Source organism: Anolis sagrei, chromosome 2 (assembly GCF_037176765.1).
Source record: "Anolis sagrei isolate rAnoSag1 chromosome 2, rAnoSag1.mat, whole genome shotgun sequence".
Taxonomy (NCBI): Eukaryota; Metazoa; Chordata; class Lepidosauria; order Squamata; family Dactyloidae; genus Anolis; species Anolis sagrei.
Genome location: NC_090022.1, coordinates 39,402,905 through 39,421,218, shown reverse-complemented (window position 1 = coordinate 39,421,218; position 18,314 = coordinate 39,402,905). Strand labels below are relative to the sequence as shown.

Sequence of the window (18,314 nt, the reverse complement as noted above, 5' to 3'; positions counted from 1 at the left end):
AGTAGGAGAATTAAGTGCATGCTTTCCTATTGATAATGGGTTTTAAGAGTGATTAACTGTGGCTTGGATGTGCTTAGTTGTTTACTTCAAGTATTGCTTGTTATTGTCATTTTTCAAAAATTACTAATATGATTCAGATCCTAACTCTCTATGGGTAATATGTGTTGCCTTTAAGCATTTTACTTGAGCTATTTAGACTGGTTTTAAGTAATCTGAAGTATCTTTGAATTTTAAAAAGCCAATTGTAACAGCTCTCATATTAAAAATACTGAAGCTTGGCAAGAATTCTGGCAGTGATACAATTTAAAATAATCATATACACAATACATTTACAATAATGCTCTATTATCATCATTTACAAAAATGTAGAAATACATTTTTTAAAAAGCTGTATATTGTGTGTAATTTTGATTTTAGGGGAGCCTAAAGAAAAGTAGGGGGAATTAGTAGCCTTTAATTAGATATGGAGAAATTCACATTTTACAGGGATTTATGTTAGAACATGGAATGGCGGGTGGCTTGTTTCCTCATTATGAATACTCTCTGCACATAATGAGGTTCATCATTAGTTGATGGAGTGAATTTGCCCTAGCTCTACCTTGAAAGGCACATAATTTACATACTACTTCAGAGCTCAGGCTTTAATGGATTCCTCGATGAATAAAATGAAAAGCTACTTTCTTTAAATTTTTGAACACTGTTTTGATAATATCGATTTAATAAGACATTCAGTTTGCTTGTTAAGTATTTTTGAAAGTGCTTTCTCGATTTTACCAAAAAATACATATTTTAGTGCTCAGAGCTGGACAGGGATAGTCCAGTGACACAGATGTAAATATAAAAGGAGGAGGGAGGAAGGGCATTTTCTTGAACAGTGCCGATTCCTTTGGCACTGCCGCTTTGCAATTATGTCCATGTGTAGTTACAGTTGTTATCCAGATGAGCTGCCAGAAAGCTCACTTATAATATTTTAATACTATGCAGCATGCTTCTTGATTCATTAAATTGCATTTGGCACGAGAATGATTTTTCTACTGTACATTTACTCTATGCGTTTTAGCAATGATTGATCCATAGAAACACATTACTTGCTCTCAGGCTGACATTGACAGAACTGCTAGCCCCACCTTCTTATCTATTTTAATGAGAGAAGAACACCCCCCCTACAAAAAAAAAAAAGGAAAAAAAGGGGAAAAAAGGAAGGAGAAAGAAAATAAGAAACCTACCTTCCTTAGTACAGTTCCACCTCCAAAATCTGCCATGCAGATATTATTTGATTAAAGGAAATTGAATTGTAGGCCACCGATTGTGCTGCCATGTCATCAACTTGCTGGAGTGCTAGTACAGGAAAGGGTTACCAAGAAAACCTTCCATCTGAATACCTAGCCTTTTATCTATACGCTGATGAATTCCAGAAAACTACTCCATGTAACAAGTTTTCTAAAGTTTTCTTCAGACATGGAACATTTTCTAAGATCTCTTAGGTAGTTGTAAAAAAGCGACTTGGTTTTGGTAAGCCTTGGCAGGACTAACATTTCAAGATCAAATATAGTGTATGGATTTGGCCATTGATTGTACTACAAACAAATAAATACAAGGTGTTTGAATTTGTTTTGATAGAGTACATTACATGAAATGTTTTGATAGAATACATTACATGAAATGATGAGCACATATTAACATGAACAGAATAATCTATACTATGTTCATGTGTGTGTGTGTGTGTGTATTCTCAGCTGCAGACCTGTCTGCTTGGAAATCTTTTCTCTGTTCTAAAACATATATTTGTTTAGGGAGTTTTCATTGAAGTGTACATGACAATTACAGCTGTTCATTAACAAAATTGGGTATTTGTTTTAAACTTTAACCAATCACTTTGATATGCTAATTATGGTGTAATTTAATTTGAGCCCTGTAATGATGATGCCGTTATTATGGACATAAATGATGCAGTTAAACTGAGAGTAATCTCATTTGCATACTGTACATGCCAGTAAATTAAGCCCTTTCTTCGTCTGCCTCAGCTTTAATTTTCCACTTCTTTTCACACAGCGCCTTTTCAGCCACTCTCTTATAAGCCCACTTTGTAATAGTCCTGATGACTGTTTGATGTGGAGAGTTGGTGCACCACAATAATGCAAGACACAAGATGTAACATTTAAAGGATTCATTATCTTACTGAGTGTTCCCTTAAGAAGCTGGGATTAACAGGGAGTGGAAGTGTCTTTTCTGCATTCAGCATTGCAGGCCTCCAGATAAACAAAATGCAGCCTTTTGGTACCACTGCCATCTTTAAGAAGCTCATGCATCCTCAGTGACCTTCCATAATATTTTGTCCAAATCCTATGACTGGCTATGTAGGTATGAGACTGTGTGTTAGAAAAGCTGCCATATACACTATCTGTTCTGTAGATAAGATTAGTAAGAGACCAACCTTACTATCTTTAATATGTCTGTCAGCTTCAAAATATGGTATTGGTGTATCTTTAAAGGGTGTGCTCATAGTTAGTTTTGTATTAGTTCAACTGTGTATATTAGAGGTGTGCGAAATGGCACAGAACCCATTCTGTTTTCATTTCCACCCCCTGTTGTGTTTTTAGGAAGATTCTTCCCGAAATGGAAACCGAATTCATGGTTCTGAATTGCGAAGCTGAACAACCCCCTTCTATTCTTCCAGAATCTTGCAGAAAACAAAAAAAAACAAAAAAGGGGGGGAGAACAACCCGAAATTCTAAACAAAAACAGAATGGATTTGTACACTTGTCTTCATTTTACATTTGTGGATAGAATCATAGAATCAAAGAGTTGGAAGAGACCTCATGGGCCATCCAGTCCAACCCCCTGCCAAGAAGCAGGAATATTGCATTCAAATCACCCCTGACAGATGGCCATCCAGCCTCGATTTAAAAGCTTCCAAAGAAGGAGCCTCCACCACACTCCGGGGCAGAGAGTTCCACTGCTGAACTGCTCTCACAGTCAGGAAGTTCTTCCTCATGTTCAGATGGAATCTCCTTTCTTGTAGTATGAAGCCATTGCTCCTTGTCCTAATCTCCACGGAAGCAGTAAACAAGCTTGCTCCCTCCTCCCTGTGGCTTCCTCTCACATATTTATACATGGCTATCATATCTCCTCTCATCCTTCTCTTCATTTGTGGATATTCTTTGGGTTAAAAAGATTCCAATTCTCTTTTTGTTTTCTTTCCTCTTCTCCATATTAACAACATAGCACTATAGTGTGTAAACAAAACCCAAATATATGCCCATTATATCACTAACCCCATACACTAGTTTTTTTAACGCAGTTCTTTGACCAATAGAATAAGTGGGTTCAAATGTGGTTCTAAATATACAGTGAGAAGAATTATGTTTTGAAATTTTTAAAAAAGGTAAATTGTATTTATTTTTCATTTGCTTACTTCCTTTATAAGATGGTTGCATTGTTAATTTACCCTTGAAAGGAAGCACCATTTTTTCTTCAGGACTTTGGTATGCTGCGAGAGACTTTCACTAGCTAAAGATTATTATGATTAGGCTTTTGGAAATTTTGTCTTGAACAACATCCCATGACCAAAATAGTTTTGTGCTGTTGCCTGTAAACATTCACATTAGTCATTTCCTGGGTGAGTAGTATCAAAAGGTTGAGCAATACTACTGTTTGCTACCTCCTCCACCCTTTTAATAGTACATAGCAAACAAAAGGGAAGTTCTGTGTTTGGTTTGCCAACTGTCCAATATATAATCTTTCTTGCCTGAACATTTCTTCTGTGTCTCCCATATACTTTTTCTCATACATTTGTTCCTGGTATGGCATGTCACTGCAAGGCAGCTTTCTGGTTCTCAAACTTTTGAATCAAAACCTGTGGAGTTCTCTTTTTCTTTCATCCCTTCAGGTGTCCGCTTTCCATCTTCTTTATAGAATAACAGCACTTGATCCCAACAGAGTTTTCTTGTACTCTTCGAACTTACAGCATAATGTTTTCTCAGATGATCTCCATATCACTTACGAGGATAAACAAAGTTGTACTTTATCAGAACAGATGTTCATTGAGTACAGCATCTTGTTTCCCATAATGGTCAGCTAGCCATCTTCAAAAAGCCTAGATTCCACCTGACTATCCTGATGAATAGCCATTATTTGACCTCCATTATTTTCTGTAGTTTCCTCTTGAAGCTATCAGAACCAGAGCCCTTCATTTTGTTATGTTTCTTTGGATACTGTTAATCAGTTATGCATTGTGTGAATGATTTATTCTAATTGCTATCTACTTTTATTGTTGGATTTCTTGTAAAATAGAAAAAAAGGAGAAAAGGTTTTGTGTCCACTTTCTTCATAGCTATGGTGCAAAAATACTGCTGCTTGTAGAAAACACATTTCATAGCCCAAAACATTTTTGTGTGTGCAGAAAATCCATATTTCAAATTAAACTCACTGAATGAAGCCTCAAAGTATGAAGAATCTCTACTTCTGGCTTCTCATCTATAGATAGATAGATAGATAGATAGATAGATAGATAGATAGATAGATAGATAGATAAGGCTGAAACACATAAGCCTTTCCACATCAAAGCTGGAATGCTATGTTTTCAGACCATGTTACATGTTTAGCAAGACATTTTGATACCAAAATGGGAATTTATGCATTAAACCAGGTTTGAATAAATGCATTACCCTTCGAGGGCACTTCAACATTACTTCATAGTACTTTTTGATAGTGTCTTCATGCTTAACCTTAGTGACATGAACATTGTGGCAAGGCTAATATGAACTTCTTATGAACTCTTCCAACTCTGTGATTCTATGAAGAGCCAATCTGCTTCCTTCATCTCATTCCTTGATCTTATTTCACGTAGAAGTAAATATAATTTGAAAAGCTTCTGCTGTTTACATTATCCTATACAGTTTCCCAAGAATCGATAACTGATGACAATACTGTTGATTTCTGGGTTCATTTTACAGCTTCCGAATATGTTTTAATAAGAATATGTACTTTATAAATAACAAATAATGCATAAATGCACATTCACATGGAACAATAAAAATAAAGATCTACTTTAAAATGGTAGAAGCATAAAGTTATGGCAAGGAAGCATATTTGAGGCAACAAAATGTGTATTGGGCAGTGTAGCAGGAAGGCAAAATCTGCACATTCATACGGAACAATAAAAAGAAAGATTAATTTTGAAATGGTAGAAGCACAAAGTTGTGACACAATGGTAGAAGCACAGAGTGAAGAGGCTCATTCCAGCCTCCCTCCCTCTCTTGCTCTCTCCCCCCTCTTCATCAAACCAAATATACCAGGAATAAAATCCACACAAAATCAATTAACCCAAAGTTCCTCAATATGAACATGAGCAAAGCGGCAAGCAATCTCCCAAAGCGATCAAGAGCAAAGCAGACAGCAATCTCCCAAAGCACACTAGGGCATGGAGGCTGCTCCCTTGAAGCCCTAAAGCCCTATTCTCTGGTTCTAGTGCTTAACTCAAAATCCGGCTGTATGTCAAAACAAAACTCAGGCTCAGTTACAGTTCCTAAGTCAAAACACTCTTAAGTTGGGATGCTCTTAAGTCAAGGTTTCACTGTAATGGGAATTTCTTCTATTTCAGTAAACTCATTATCAGGTGGCGATTATGCAGCCAGTGATCACTACAATCCCACTGTGTCTTTTTCTGCACCTGTATCTTCCCATCACCAAAACTGAATTGGCCCAGATGAAGAACTGTGCCTTCGGAGGCCCACTGACAGTGAGATTCCCAATTGAAATGTGATTTGGTTCCCTCACAACCTTATTTGTTCCAACATAGCACTTTAATGAAATTGTATGTTTGGCCTATGGGAATCCAAGTAGTTGTTGAAAATAGAGCTAGTTTATATTCCTGACCCTTTGATTGATGCTTTCTTCTACAATAAATATTAAGTGTGGTTGGATACAATATACCTAAAAGTTACATCTAATAAGAAAGTTGATTGACCATTTGGTGACTATTTCTTGTTTTTGTGTTTACAATGGACATAGCTATCCTCTTCATGCCTGTGGCTTAATGCCATTTTTATTAATAGTAACATATATGTCCTTCCCTGTAATGACATACATTATTATTATTATTATTATTATTATTATTATTTACTTCATTTATATCCCTCTCTTCTCACCCCACAGAGGACTCAGAACCGCGTACATCAAACATTTAGGCATACATTCAATGCCTCAGTTATACCAACTGTTAAAAAGACAACATAAAATTATTAGTAGACATAAAATACAAATGTAGAAGTATACTACAACTCTTAAATATCACTCATATGGGCGACTTGACATCCTGCCAAGGAAAAGAAAAACAACCACCATTTTCTTTGCACTTTAATAGGTGAAAATAGCTTTTCTTCACAAACAACAATATTTTAAACATGAGACAGGGTATTTTGCCCCCCCCCCTCCAATAATTTCTGCACAAGAAGCAGCACTTGCATACATTGCATAAATTTCTGTTAAATTATATAAAACATGTGTAACTTGTGGAAATTCCTGTGCAGAAAAAAAACCTGTTTTCGAGGCAGAAAACTTTTTAGCACAGAAAAAGGCATGCTTGTGCAATTGAATTTTACTAAACAAAGCTCTAAAGTATTCAAATTGTTCTTTCTTTCTCGGGGAATGAAAAAAGTCCCATAATTTACATCCTTATTTATTGTATTAAAAAGCCATAGGAGGGTGACTCACATACTGCTTTCAAAATAATATTTCATTTGATTTTGTCCAAATTCATCCAGTCTTTCTGTCATAATCAGATAAACCAAATGTAAAAGTTATTTAGAAGTTGCTGTTCCATCGCACCACAGCAGAGGGAGAAAAGAAAAGCAAGATTACTTTGGATGTTTCCTCAACTGTCATCTGTTGGTAGCCATCTGATCAGGAATATTGTTATGTCACAAAATGCCACAATTTGTTTCTTCATCTTCCATCCCATTACACCGTGGTATTCATATTATAAATGTAAACTTGTCTTGGAGTTTTTTGGCTGAAGATCATGTTTTTCTGAAACTCCCTGCCTTCCTCCATTATACAGTGGATGTTGGCAATTTGGTTTCTTGTTCCTCTACCTTTTCTAAACCCAACATATGAATCTGGTAACTCTTGCTCCATGTATTGCTGGAGTCTACCTTGCAGGATCTTGAGCATTACCTTACTGGCATGTGAAATAACTGCCACTGTGCGAAAGTTTGAGCACTCTTTAGCGTTTCCCTTTTTTGGTATGGGGATATAACCTGAAGTTATATACAACAATATATAAATGTATTTACCATAAAAACTTAAAACAACAAATATATTTATGAATATTTGTTTTCTAAAAGAGAAGACAAATGTAATGATATGGAATAGGGGTGGAGAACACGTAGCCTGTGAGTCATACGTGCTCATTTGCACATTTTTGTCTTCTCTTTGTCCCTCTGTTGAAATTTAATTGTGTGATACAGTAGGGTCTCACTTATCCAACATAAATGGGCCAGCAGAACATTGGATAAGCAAAAATGTTGGATAATAAGGAGGGTTTAAGGAAACACCTATTAAACGTCAAATTATGTTATGATTTTACAAATTAAGCACCAAAACATCATGTTTTATAACAAATCACCAGAAAAAGCAGTTCAATCTACAGTAACGTTATGTAGTAGTTTATGAATTTAGCACGAAAACATTGCAATGTATTGAAACAACAGTGGATCTGAGCAGAAGGCAGACTGCATTGGCTACTACAGAATGTTGGATGAGCAAAGGTTGGTTAAGTGAGACTCTACTGTAGCTTTAAAAACTCAGCATTTCCCCACCAGACAAGAAACATGGTTCTTAAAGTATGATTCTCCATTGAATATGCCTTAAGATGTCTGGTTGTCTCAATAAATATATTTTAAAACCCTAGTACAGTGTTTCTCAACCTGGGGGTCGGGACCCCTGAGGGGGTCGCGAGGGGGTGTCAGAGGGGTCGCCAAAGACCATAAGAAAACACAGTATTTTCTGATGGTCATGGGGATTCCATGTGGGAAGTTTGAGCCAATTCTATGATTGGTGGAGTTCAGAATGTTCTTTGATTGTAATGAACTATAAATCCCAGCAACTACAACTCCCAAATGTCAAGATCTATTTTCCCTGGACTCCACCAGTGTTCACATTTGGGCATATTGAGTATTCATGCCAAGTTTGGTCCAGATCCACCATTGCATGAGTCCACAGTGCTCTCTGGATATAGGTGAACTACAACTCCCAAACTCAGGGTCAATGCCCATCAAACCCTTCCAATGTTTTCCATTGGTCATGGGAGCCAAGTTTGGTTCAAATCCATCGCTGGTGGAGTTCGGAATGCTCTTTGATTATAAGTGAACTATAATTCCTAGCAACTACAACTCCCAAATTACAAAATCAATCCTCGCCCAACCCCACTAGCATTCATATTTGGGTGTATGGGTATTTGTGACCAGTTTGGTCCAGTGAATGAAAATGCATCCTGCATATCAGATATTTACATTATGATTTATAACAGTAGTAAAATGACTGTTATGAAGTAGCAATGAAAACAATATTATGGTTGGGGGTCACCACAACATGGGGGACTGTATTAAGGGGTCACGCCATTAGGAAGGTTGAGAACCACTGCTCTAGTACTTTCTGCAATACTATATACCTGTGGTAGGATTTATTTAATTGAGCTTGTCTTTTTCCCAGCAGGGGACCGAAGGTAAGCTCTCAATAAGGTTGAAACAAGATGCAGTCAATCCTGTGGTCTCTTCCAACTTTGATCTCATGAAAATAATTAAAAAATAACAATCATTTAATAATAATCATAATTGAAAGCAATTTAAGCACTAGCAGACAATAACAACAGATAAAAATGCAACACATATAACCTGCTAATCATGAAATATTTTTAAAATATACTACAAAGGCTTTTACATGCTGCAAAAAATAGATATAGGTGGCAATAACATATGGACTTGAAAACACTTTGCTTCCTTAAAAGATTTTGCCCAATTTGTTCTGTTGCCCCTTGTATCTAGAAGTTCTTTCCAGAACGTCTGTTCAATTCTAGTTCTCTCAACTTAAAACTGCAGACTTCGAAACTGTTCTATGAAATATACAGACATTAGATCTACATCCCTATAGCTACATATATTTTATACCTTAAGGAGTTAGTAGTGAGATTTATTTTGGGGGGGAGGGGCAGTTCTTCATCACATCAGGGACTGCTACTGTTGTGCTTGTAATCCAAGACTTAGTAGTAGGTTGTGCGCTTTCAGAGTTTGGTTCCAATTCAAACTCTAGTATTACCAGTATGATTATGATTGCTGATAATAGTGATAATTGTTTCATCTTGCAAAGGAAGATATAGAACAGTGGTTCTCAACCTTCCTAGTGCCGTGTCCCCTTAATACAATTTCTCATGTTGTGGTGACCCCCAACCATAACATTATTTTTGTTGCTACTTCATAACTGTCACTTTGCTACTGTCATGAATTGTCATGTAAATATCTGATATTCAGGATGTATTTTCATTCACTGGATCAAATTGGCACAAATACCCGAACGACCAAGTTTGTAATTTGGTGGGTTTGAGGGGAGATTGATTTTGTCATTTGGGATTCATAGTTAACCTACAATAAAAGAGCATTCTGAACTCCACCAACAATGGAATCAAACCAAACTTGGCACACAGAACTCCCATGACCAAGAGAAAATACTGGAAGGGTTTGGTGGGCATTGACCTTGAGTGTTGGAGTTGTAGTTTATCTACATCCAGAGAGTTTATCTACATCCAGAGAGGTGTCCTCCAATTTTTTTGACCTTCAACTTTCAGAAATCCTAGCCATCTTATCGGCTGCTAGGAATGGTAGAAGTCCAAGACATCTGGAAGGCTGAAGTTTGCCCATCCCTGGGCTAGAGGAACATAACCTGACTATTCTCTGTCCCCCACTTTCCACCAGCCACTGACTGGTGGAAAGTGGGGACAGCTGCAACAACTACATGATGGGTCCAAGGGGGGCCTTTTGTTGTTGGAGGAGATGGAAGAGAACTCCAGCCTCCATAATGACACATGTGGTGTAAGAGTGACTTAGGACTATGTGTGTGTCACTAACCGGATGGTAGCAAAAGAGGGATGAGAGGAACTGCAATCTATATTGTTTTGGCCTGTGTAGTGTACTGGTATGAGTGTTGGGCTTCCACTCTTGGAGATCAGGGTTTGAATCATTCTTTACCATTGAAGTCTCACACACTTTCACCTTGAGAGGAAGGCAATGGAAAATGTTATATAACAAATCATGCCAAGAAAAACCAGAAATAAATACACTTTAGACTTATCCTAAGTTGGAATAACACGTTGAAGGCACGCAAGAACAATATAGAGCATCTCTGTAGCACTAGGTTGGGGAATGCATCTGTAAACTATTGGTACTTAATAGTACCATATAAATATTTTCTGAGCAGATAAGGTGGTACACTCACACTTCCAAAGCTCATTTTTGTATCTGGCTCGCCTGTTGTCCATTTAATAACTCAACCAGTTAAAACTATCTGAAGAGGATTTTGGGGATATTCTCTATTGTATCAAGTGTTACAGCTATTCAGAGTATAGACCAGTTTTCTTGTTTGGGTGGTACCATGATCTGGTCCTCACAGTGGGAGATGGTTTCCCACAGCCAAATCAGTGTCTGCTAAGGAGTTGGAACCTATTCCAGGCACTATGCCTGAACCTGAGAATAAGAAAATGGCTAAGCAAGAGTATGCTTACCAGAGTTCCTCACTCATTGGGACCTTAAGAGAGAAGATAAAATGCCTCTATCAGTAGAAGCAGAGACTCAAAAGACCCTACTTATTTTCATTAAAATTGCTTATTTTGATCTACCCACAAAGCTGTAAAATTGGTTTGTCTTGTTACACTATTTTGTAGGCAACAGAATAGTATAGGTGAGACTTGGAGATATGAAAAATGCCTGCTCAGAGGGGATAGGAACTATGATTTGCAAATATTAGAGGAGGATACATAAAAATATCTCTGCAGCTTTGTTTGGAAGAATAATCCACAGCTGTACGTACTTGGCAGAATTAATTTATTCCTTCAATATTATATTTCCATGTGCTGCTTGGCCATTAAGATATGTTTAATATCATAGAATTCATATCAAAGCATCAGCTATATTTTATGAAATAGCAAAAACAATTATTCTCTTTTCAGGCTGATGAGAATGAGAAGTATATGTTTGAAAAAGAAGTTTTCAAATTTCAGCAATTTAAAAGGGCACATAGGAAGTGGAAGAAGAGTCCCCTAGGGGAGATAGGGAAGAATACAAATAAAGTCGTTGTCGTTGCCTCCTCCTCCTCCTCCTTGTCTTATTATTCCATTAAAAGATTACCTTTTGGAAATGTTGAATTTAAACAGTAGTGGTCATCTCATTTGTGCATGCAAATTCCAACCAGTTAGTTGGAATTTGCTTAATGCAAATAGGGAAGGGACTTTGGCACTTACTAGTTTAAAAAGTTGCTGAATTTATCAGTTCTATATGGTTTTACCACTTTCCATTTAGAAAACATATTCCCTCTTTTCTTCATGTATTGGCATCACAATCTATTTGGTTTCCAGTGACTCTTCCCCCACAATATGACGTAGAGCACATCTATATTGAGCATTTAATGCAGCTTGGAAGCAGCTTCTAAGTATGGCAGCATACAACATGTGATGTGAAAACATGCTACAGCATGCTTTAAGCCCTTTATACTGAGATAAGCAAACCCAGAAATAAAGCCTGCAGTGCCCATCAGTGTACTGTATTATAAACCACATTGCATGGCAAAATTGGTTTTGTAGAATGTGAATAGCTGTGTGGACACCCAAAGTACTCCACTGATATATACATGCTCATTCCAATGCAGGGCGATGGGAGAAAAAAATAGCATTTTTCAAAGCTGTGAGGATTCAGGTACTGCAGATCCTGGAACTGGTTCAAGGGCAGCCTCTATGATGCATGTAGGCATTATTCCGGCTTCGAACTTGTTCCAGGATTACCAATATAGTCATCCACACACTGAAACGGCTTGTTTCTATGACTAAGTGGTCAGTATAGATGTGTGTAGAGTTTGTATAAGAAAGTTCCCCATACATTAGCACTGATCTCAGACATGTAACTGAATAATTTGTGACAGTATTGGAAGAAAAGCTCATAAGGATTTTGCACTGAGTGAACATACACTTAGGTTTGCTTCCTGGCTCAGTGGACTAGAAACAAAATCCCAGCCCCCCTTTAAAAGTGTTGTGCACCTTTGTATTTAAGTGTCCTCCAAGAGGGATTAAGGAAAAGCCTATTAAATGTCAAATTACGTTATGATTTCACAAATTAAGCACCAAAACGTCATGTTTTACAACAAATCAATGGAAAAAGCAGTTCAATACATGGTAACATTATGTAGCAATTACTATATTTACGAATTTAGTACTAAAACATTGCAAAGTATTGAAACAGCTGTAGATCTGGGTGGGAAGCAGACTTCACTGGATAATACAGAACATTGGATGAGCAAAGGTTGGATAAGAGAGACTCTTCTGCAATACCATAAATAACCACATCTGCAAAAGTATGCCTCAGTCTTTACCAATCTTAGGTTCCTCAAAATGGTATTACATCAATGCTCGCTGTTGGGTTTTATCCCAACAATTTTTAGAGACCTCAGAGTTGGAATTTTTTTGTTGTTTATTCGTTCAGTCATTTCCAACTCTTTGTGACCTCATGGACCAGCCCACGCCAGAGCTCCCTGTCGGCCGTCACCACCCCCAGCTCCTTCAGAGTCAATCCAGTCACTTCAAGGATGCCATCCATTCATCTTTCCCTTGGTCAGCCCTTTTCCTTTTTCCACAGTAGGAATAGGCTGTTGTATAGTTTTGTTATTCTAGTTATTTCTCACTTCTTGAAATATTCAAAGCTGAAAGATGGGCTGATTTCCCCTGCAATCTTGTTTTCCTGTTGGTTTGTTTTTAAAAGAAAAATATGAACAGTGCTCTTATAAGTACAGGTAGTTATTTATATGACACAAAGCAGCATTTTTTTCACACGATCCTGCATTAAAAGTGGAGGGAGCAAAATGCAAAAGTCACCTGAACCTGTAGTGTGTTTCCCCAGGACAATTGCAATACTAAGAAAGAAGTTGGTAATTAAAACATGTCACTCAAGTACTTTTTAAAAAATGCTGAATTTGTTGCTAATCACAGAATTATGGGTTCTGAACTGGTCAAATAATTCGCAATCAAAAGATATTTGCTGATCACCAGTAGGGCATGATAGCATGCTGCTTTTCTTCCAGGCTCTCATTTTGAAGGATGTAAAGCAATGCTTGGCTTGGCAGGAGCTTCACTGGGAATGCTGTAGTGCAGAAGAGTCTTTCAGGAGCAGAATCATGTTCAATATTTGCAAGACCTTTGAATTCAAAGTACTATAACATTCAGAGTTCAAGTCATTGCCCACTATCAACAGGTTATGGTCTTATAAATAATCTCTACCAGAAGCTGCACTATGGACCATATTTTTTTGTCCTTCGTCATGGGCTAAGTGGCTAAGGCTGAGGGGAAGTTGCAATGCAATAGCATTCTGGATAGCTACACATCCCCTACAAATATAATATTCAATAATTCTGCATCCTTGGGCAAGTTCTAGATATACATGATAAAATATATATCTGTAACATAAAATATGGGTCTGTGACAATGAAGTCATATAGCTCCATTTGTTTCTGCGCGGAATCGAGTGCAACTGATGGTGTTCCCACAGGCAATTGTTTGGCCACTGTCTAAACAGAATGATAGATTAGAGAGATGTCAGATTTTTATTAGGGTCTTCCAAACCTGGAGTTCTCTGAAAGCTTAATAGAGATTCTTCAAAAATAAAGATTAGAGAGGTGTAGATGTGGTTATTCCTTAAAAACCAGCTTTTCTCTGTTGGTCTTTTTTCTGCAAAAGGAATGTTCTATGATATTTAATTGGTTGCTGGCAGTGCTGGTTGTTGTTGGCTGTTGGCCTATTGGCAGACCAACAGACTCGATCTGTATTTTTCATGAATTGAGAATGTTACTAGAATCCTCAGCTATGTTCAAAAGTTCTTCAGCAGACAGATTGATGTCAAAAAAGTTCCTGGATATAGAAGATTAGAAAACCCAAACATAAACTGCAAGAAGCATCCCTTTCTTACTGTTTTTTTACGTGAATGTTAATTGATGATATGGGAGAAGGGATGATACGTAAAATATTGAGAATTCCTTTTAGCTGGACCGTGTAGTTACTTCAATACAAATAAAATATGTAAGACAGCATGCTTTTCCATAGCATATACCTAGGTGCTGAGGAATTGTGAATTGTTGATGCTTTCCAATTCATCCTGATATTCACATGTTCAGACACAGATTAAAATCAGGCACATGTTGTTTCTCTTTTTGTTTTGTTTTGTTTTCTTAGTTGGTCGTGTCCTATACCTCAATCAATTCGGGGCATTTTCTGAATATCTTCATGAACTATATGGATTTTTTCCCTAAAGTCCATGTAATGTAAATGCGGTAGGAATAATGAAGACACAGCTAGTCTTGATAAAGAAGGTGATAAAGAAAAGATTTTGATAGGTCCTGGATAGTTTTGGTTGTTGATGAATGCAAAAAAAGGAAAGGAAAACACAAACTGGACCATAGTTGAGATAATGCTATTTTTTAAATTATATATAAGGATTTTCTACCAATGTACATATGCACACACAGAGGTTCAACTAAATGTACCCCTAAGTTATGGATATCATGTTACATTTTACATTCACAATCAGTTACAGAAGAGTTGCACTTCAGTATTAGGTGAAACCAAGATTTTCTCAATTATGTTACATCTGGGAATTTTTTTACCTTCTCCTCTCCTGTTTATGATAGTCATTTTGCCTAGTTTTGTAATGAGGTCATGAACAGGTGAATGTAAAATAATCCTGGTAAGCTGAATGATTTTTGTGTTAATGATTAGGCTATTTTTTAAAAAAAATAATAAGAAGTCCTGGTATTTCAGAGTGTACTTTGTACTTCATGAATACTTGCCAATTAATCAGAATGAAAATAGTGCTGTCTGATTATGGAGTGTTGAATATATTTCAATTTCTACAAGGCTTAAGATGAAATTGATCTACTGTTGCAGGATGTGATCATGCATGCATGCATGTCACAACTGGAGGGAGGATAGAGGGGTCTGTCATATTTTTTTCGTTTCTTGGTATAAACCAAATTGGAATTATTCTAACCCACCATCGTAGTGTGTAACATCATTCTTCTGCCTAAAAGCAAACTTTCCCTCCTTTGTAAAATACTGCATCACTTATTAAACCAATAACCTTTAAAATATGAGACAACTAAAAAAAATCCTCCACAGTAAAAAAAAAAAAAAAAGAGGAAGATTTTTATGGCACGATCCTCTTACAGCACATTTTAAACATATTTTTGTGTTTCCACATATCATGCGACTTTATGGACTTTTTGCTGTGGCATTGCCCTTCAACAAGAAAGCTTTTTCCATTTTGTACCATAAAGAATATTATTTTTCTGCCAGCCAATTTTCTCTGTTAGTCACTAATTGGCTACATAAATCTCGGGTGTTGAGAATGAGGAATGTTTCAGTGTCATAGAGTGTAATCTTCACCCTTATTTACCAATTCATTAAGATTCATTGATGCAGGATCGGTGAGAGGAAATGACAACATAAATCAGACCTCCAACATAATGACCCTAATCAGTTGGGAATTGCTGGAAATGTCATGATGAACTATGTCCTTGTATTAGTGCCACTGTACATTGTCATTGCGCTGCTTTATGAGTGGGACGCATCCTCCTGACACTGACTGTATTTAACGAAAAAGAGTTGTTAAAAACCTGATTCCATTAAAGCTATAAGATCCATACAAGGTCCTGTAGTATTTAGCCTTATGCCCTTTACCTTCATTGTAACTGCTTAATGGAGCTGCAGTTTAGTGCACATTTAGAGTACACCTGAGTAAAAACTCACTAGAAAAAGCAGGTTGATTTATTGCTTGTCATGTCTTTATTTAACCCAATAATTTCAGTGCTTCCAGGGAACTGAAACATGTAAGTTCCCAACTTAGGTACCAAATCTTTTGTTACAAAATTGGGGGAAGATCCTAGTGACCTACATCCTTTGCATAGGAACATTCAGCAAGTGACAGCCCTGTTCCAATAGAAAAACTTCAGGTTGGCTCACACCAATAGTTGTTGTTTATAGTTTTGAATTAGTTTTTTAAAGTGGTAACATGACTAAAAATGAAAATTATATACACAAATTTCTAGTAGATTTAAATGTGTCTTGTGCACATAATATGTTGTTTTGTAACTCACCTCTTCTGAATTAAGTGAATGTGACACTAAATGCACACTATGGATAAAACCAAGGTAATTTATATAAAATATTACCTTGGTTTTATCCATAGTATGCATTTGCCAAAACTAATTATTGCAGATCCAAAATAAAGAATTTCATTTTAGTGATAGTATGTTATACATAGGAGATAGGTAAACACATTTCAGAATGTGGAGATTAAAACATCTCTGCTGGAGTTAGTTTATTGCTCTTTTGGTTTATTTTTCTCTTTCTCTCCTTTACATCAGGCATGATGGCAACCATTTTTTTATCTTAAAAAAATCTTTAATCTATGGTACAAGGCTCAGGAAGACCTGTAACAGAACAAGACAAGTTTACTTAATCTTGACAGCTTTGGGTGTAATCTTACAATGCTTGTGACAAGTCAGACTTTAAGATTTATAACTCCTTAATCAAATGTCTAGAAGACTCAGAAAATGTTATCATAGGACTTCCTTTCACATGACTTACTGAGAACTCAATAGACCGATAGATAAGTTCTAGCATAAGCCTGGACCCAGTAATGATTTTGAGTTCAGAAACAGTTTTGAAGAAATCTATTTGGTTGTGACTTTTTATTTTTATATGCTCCCTATACGAATCTCCCTGACAGTTCATAGGCATTTTATGTGTATACTCTAATCCAGAAAAAGAAAGTTCAAGGCTCTTTGTCCCTGATCTAGTTTTTGCAGTTTTTGCTGGTAATTGTATAGAAATGTCAGACTTTTGAAATACTGTAAATATTGCATATTAATTAGTAACAGCTCTGGTAAATGCAGTCTAAATTGAAACTGTTTTACATGAGGGAACAGCCTACAGTGATGATGGTGTAATTGTTGAGATGAGTTTACATTGCACATAGCATATTTGGAATACAGTACTTTACCAAAGCTTCATTCAAGTCTTTAAATCAGCTGATTTCCAAAATAAAATGAAGAAAACAATCCAATTTAATGTAGTGTTATAATCTATCATATCTCTTATAATAAATCAGAGAAATTGGTTCTGTATCTCAGTACTCCTGACTGTGAAAAATCCTCAGACGGAAGTTTTTTCCAGCCTCACTAACCTGTGACATTGGCCATTGTTCTTCCCCATGTACTCTTAGCTACTTCCGAGGTGAATTGGCTGCGCAAGGAATAGATTGGAGACTATATAGTTGAATCAAAGAAGAATTTATTAACAGACAATACTTTTTAGACTCTCTCTCCTCCTGAGTCTTTCGACAAAGTCTTTATGAGGAGAGGTAAAGTCTCTGAGAGATAAATACAGCTCTGACCAAACTGAGGCTCTTGAATCTTTATTTCTTCTTGTTGTCTCTTTCTTGTATGGTAACTGTTTCTAAGATGGTATCAATATTCAACTCTGACCGGACTTGAGTACAGCTCATACAGCTCCGACTGGATGTGTTATTTGTGGACCATCCAGCCTTCCCTTTAAACAGCCTTTAAACAGAGGCTGGATGGCCATCTGTTGTGGGTTGGACTGGATGACCCATGAGGTCTCTTCCAAATCTATTATTCCCCTCTCTTCACCTTCCAGTCACAAAAAGCTCCTCCTTCCAAGAACTAGAAGCCTTGCCTGAGGCTCTACCTCTGAGAGGATTCTTAAAGGGGCAGGGTGTTGGAGGCTTCAAATGCAAAGAGGCTATCTAGACTAACCCCCCAGAAACTGTACATAAAATATCAATCTCTCTAACTAAAAAGGGCTTAACTAGGAGTAAACAGTGAGAGTCTTCATGGGGCATGAAAGGCATCACAACCGGGGTCATTACATGCAGAGCAAGGGTTTTACCAGTGACATATGGACTCCTATTTGCCAAATTGCATGACCTGGTCACTTTCCTCGAGAAACTGTGATTGATCTCTGAAATGTGGCGGTGACCAACTGAATT

At 36.9% G+C, this 18,314-nt stretch overlaps 1 protein-coding gene and 1 non-coding gene across 12 annotated transcripts in view; one reads left to right on the top strand and one right to left on the bottom strand.

Moving 5' to 3' along the window:
* FOXP1 (forkhead box P1) overlaps nt 1-18,314 on the top strand; it is a 612,918-nt gene that overhangs the window by 313,045 nt on the left and 281,559 nt on the right. The window lies entirely within an intron of this gene.
* On the bottom strand, nt 9,891-9,996 carry LOC137096487 (small nucleolar RNA SNORA17). Its single transcript, XR_010909487.1, has one exon. It is a non-coding gene; the product is annotated as a small nucleolar RNA SNORA17 (small nucleolar RNA).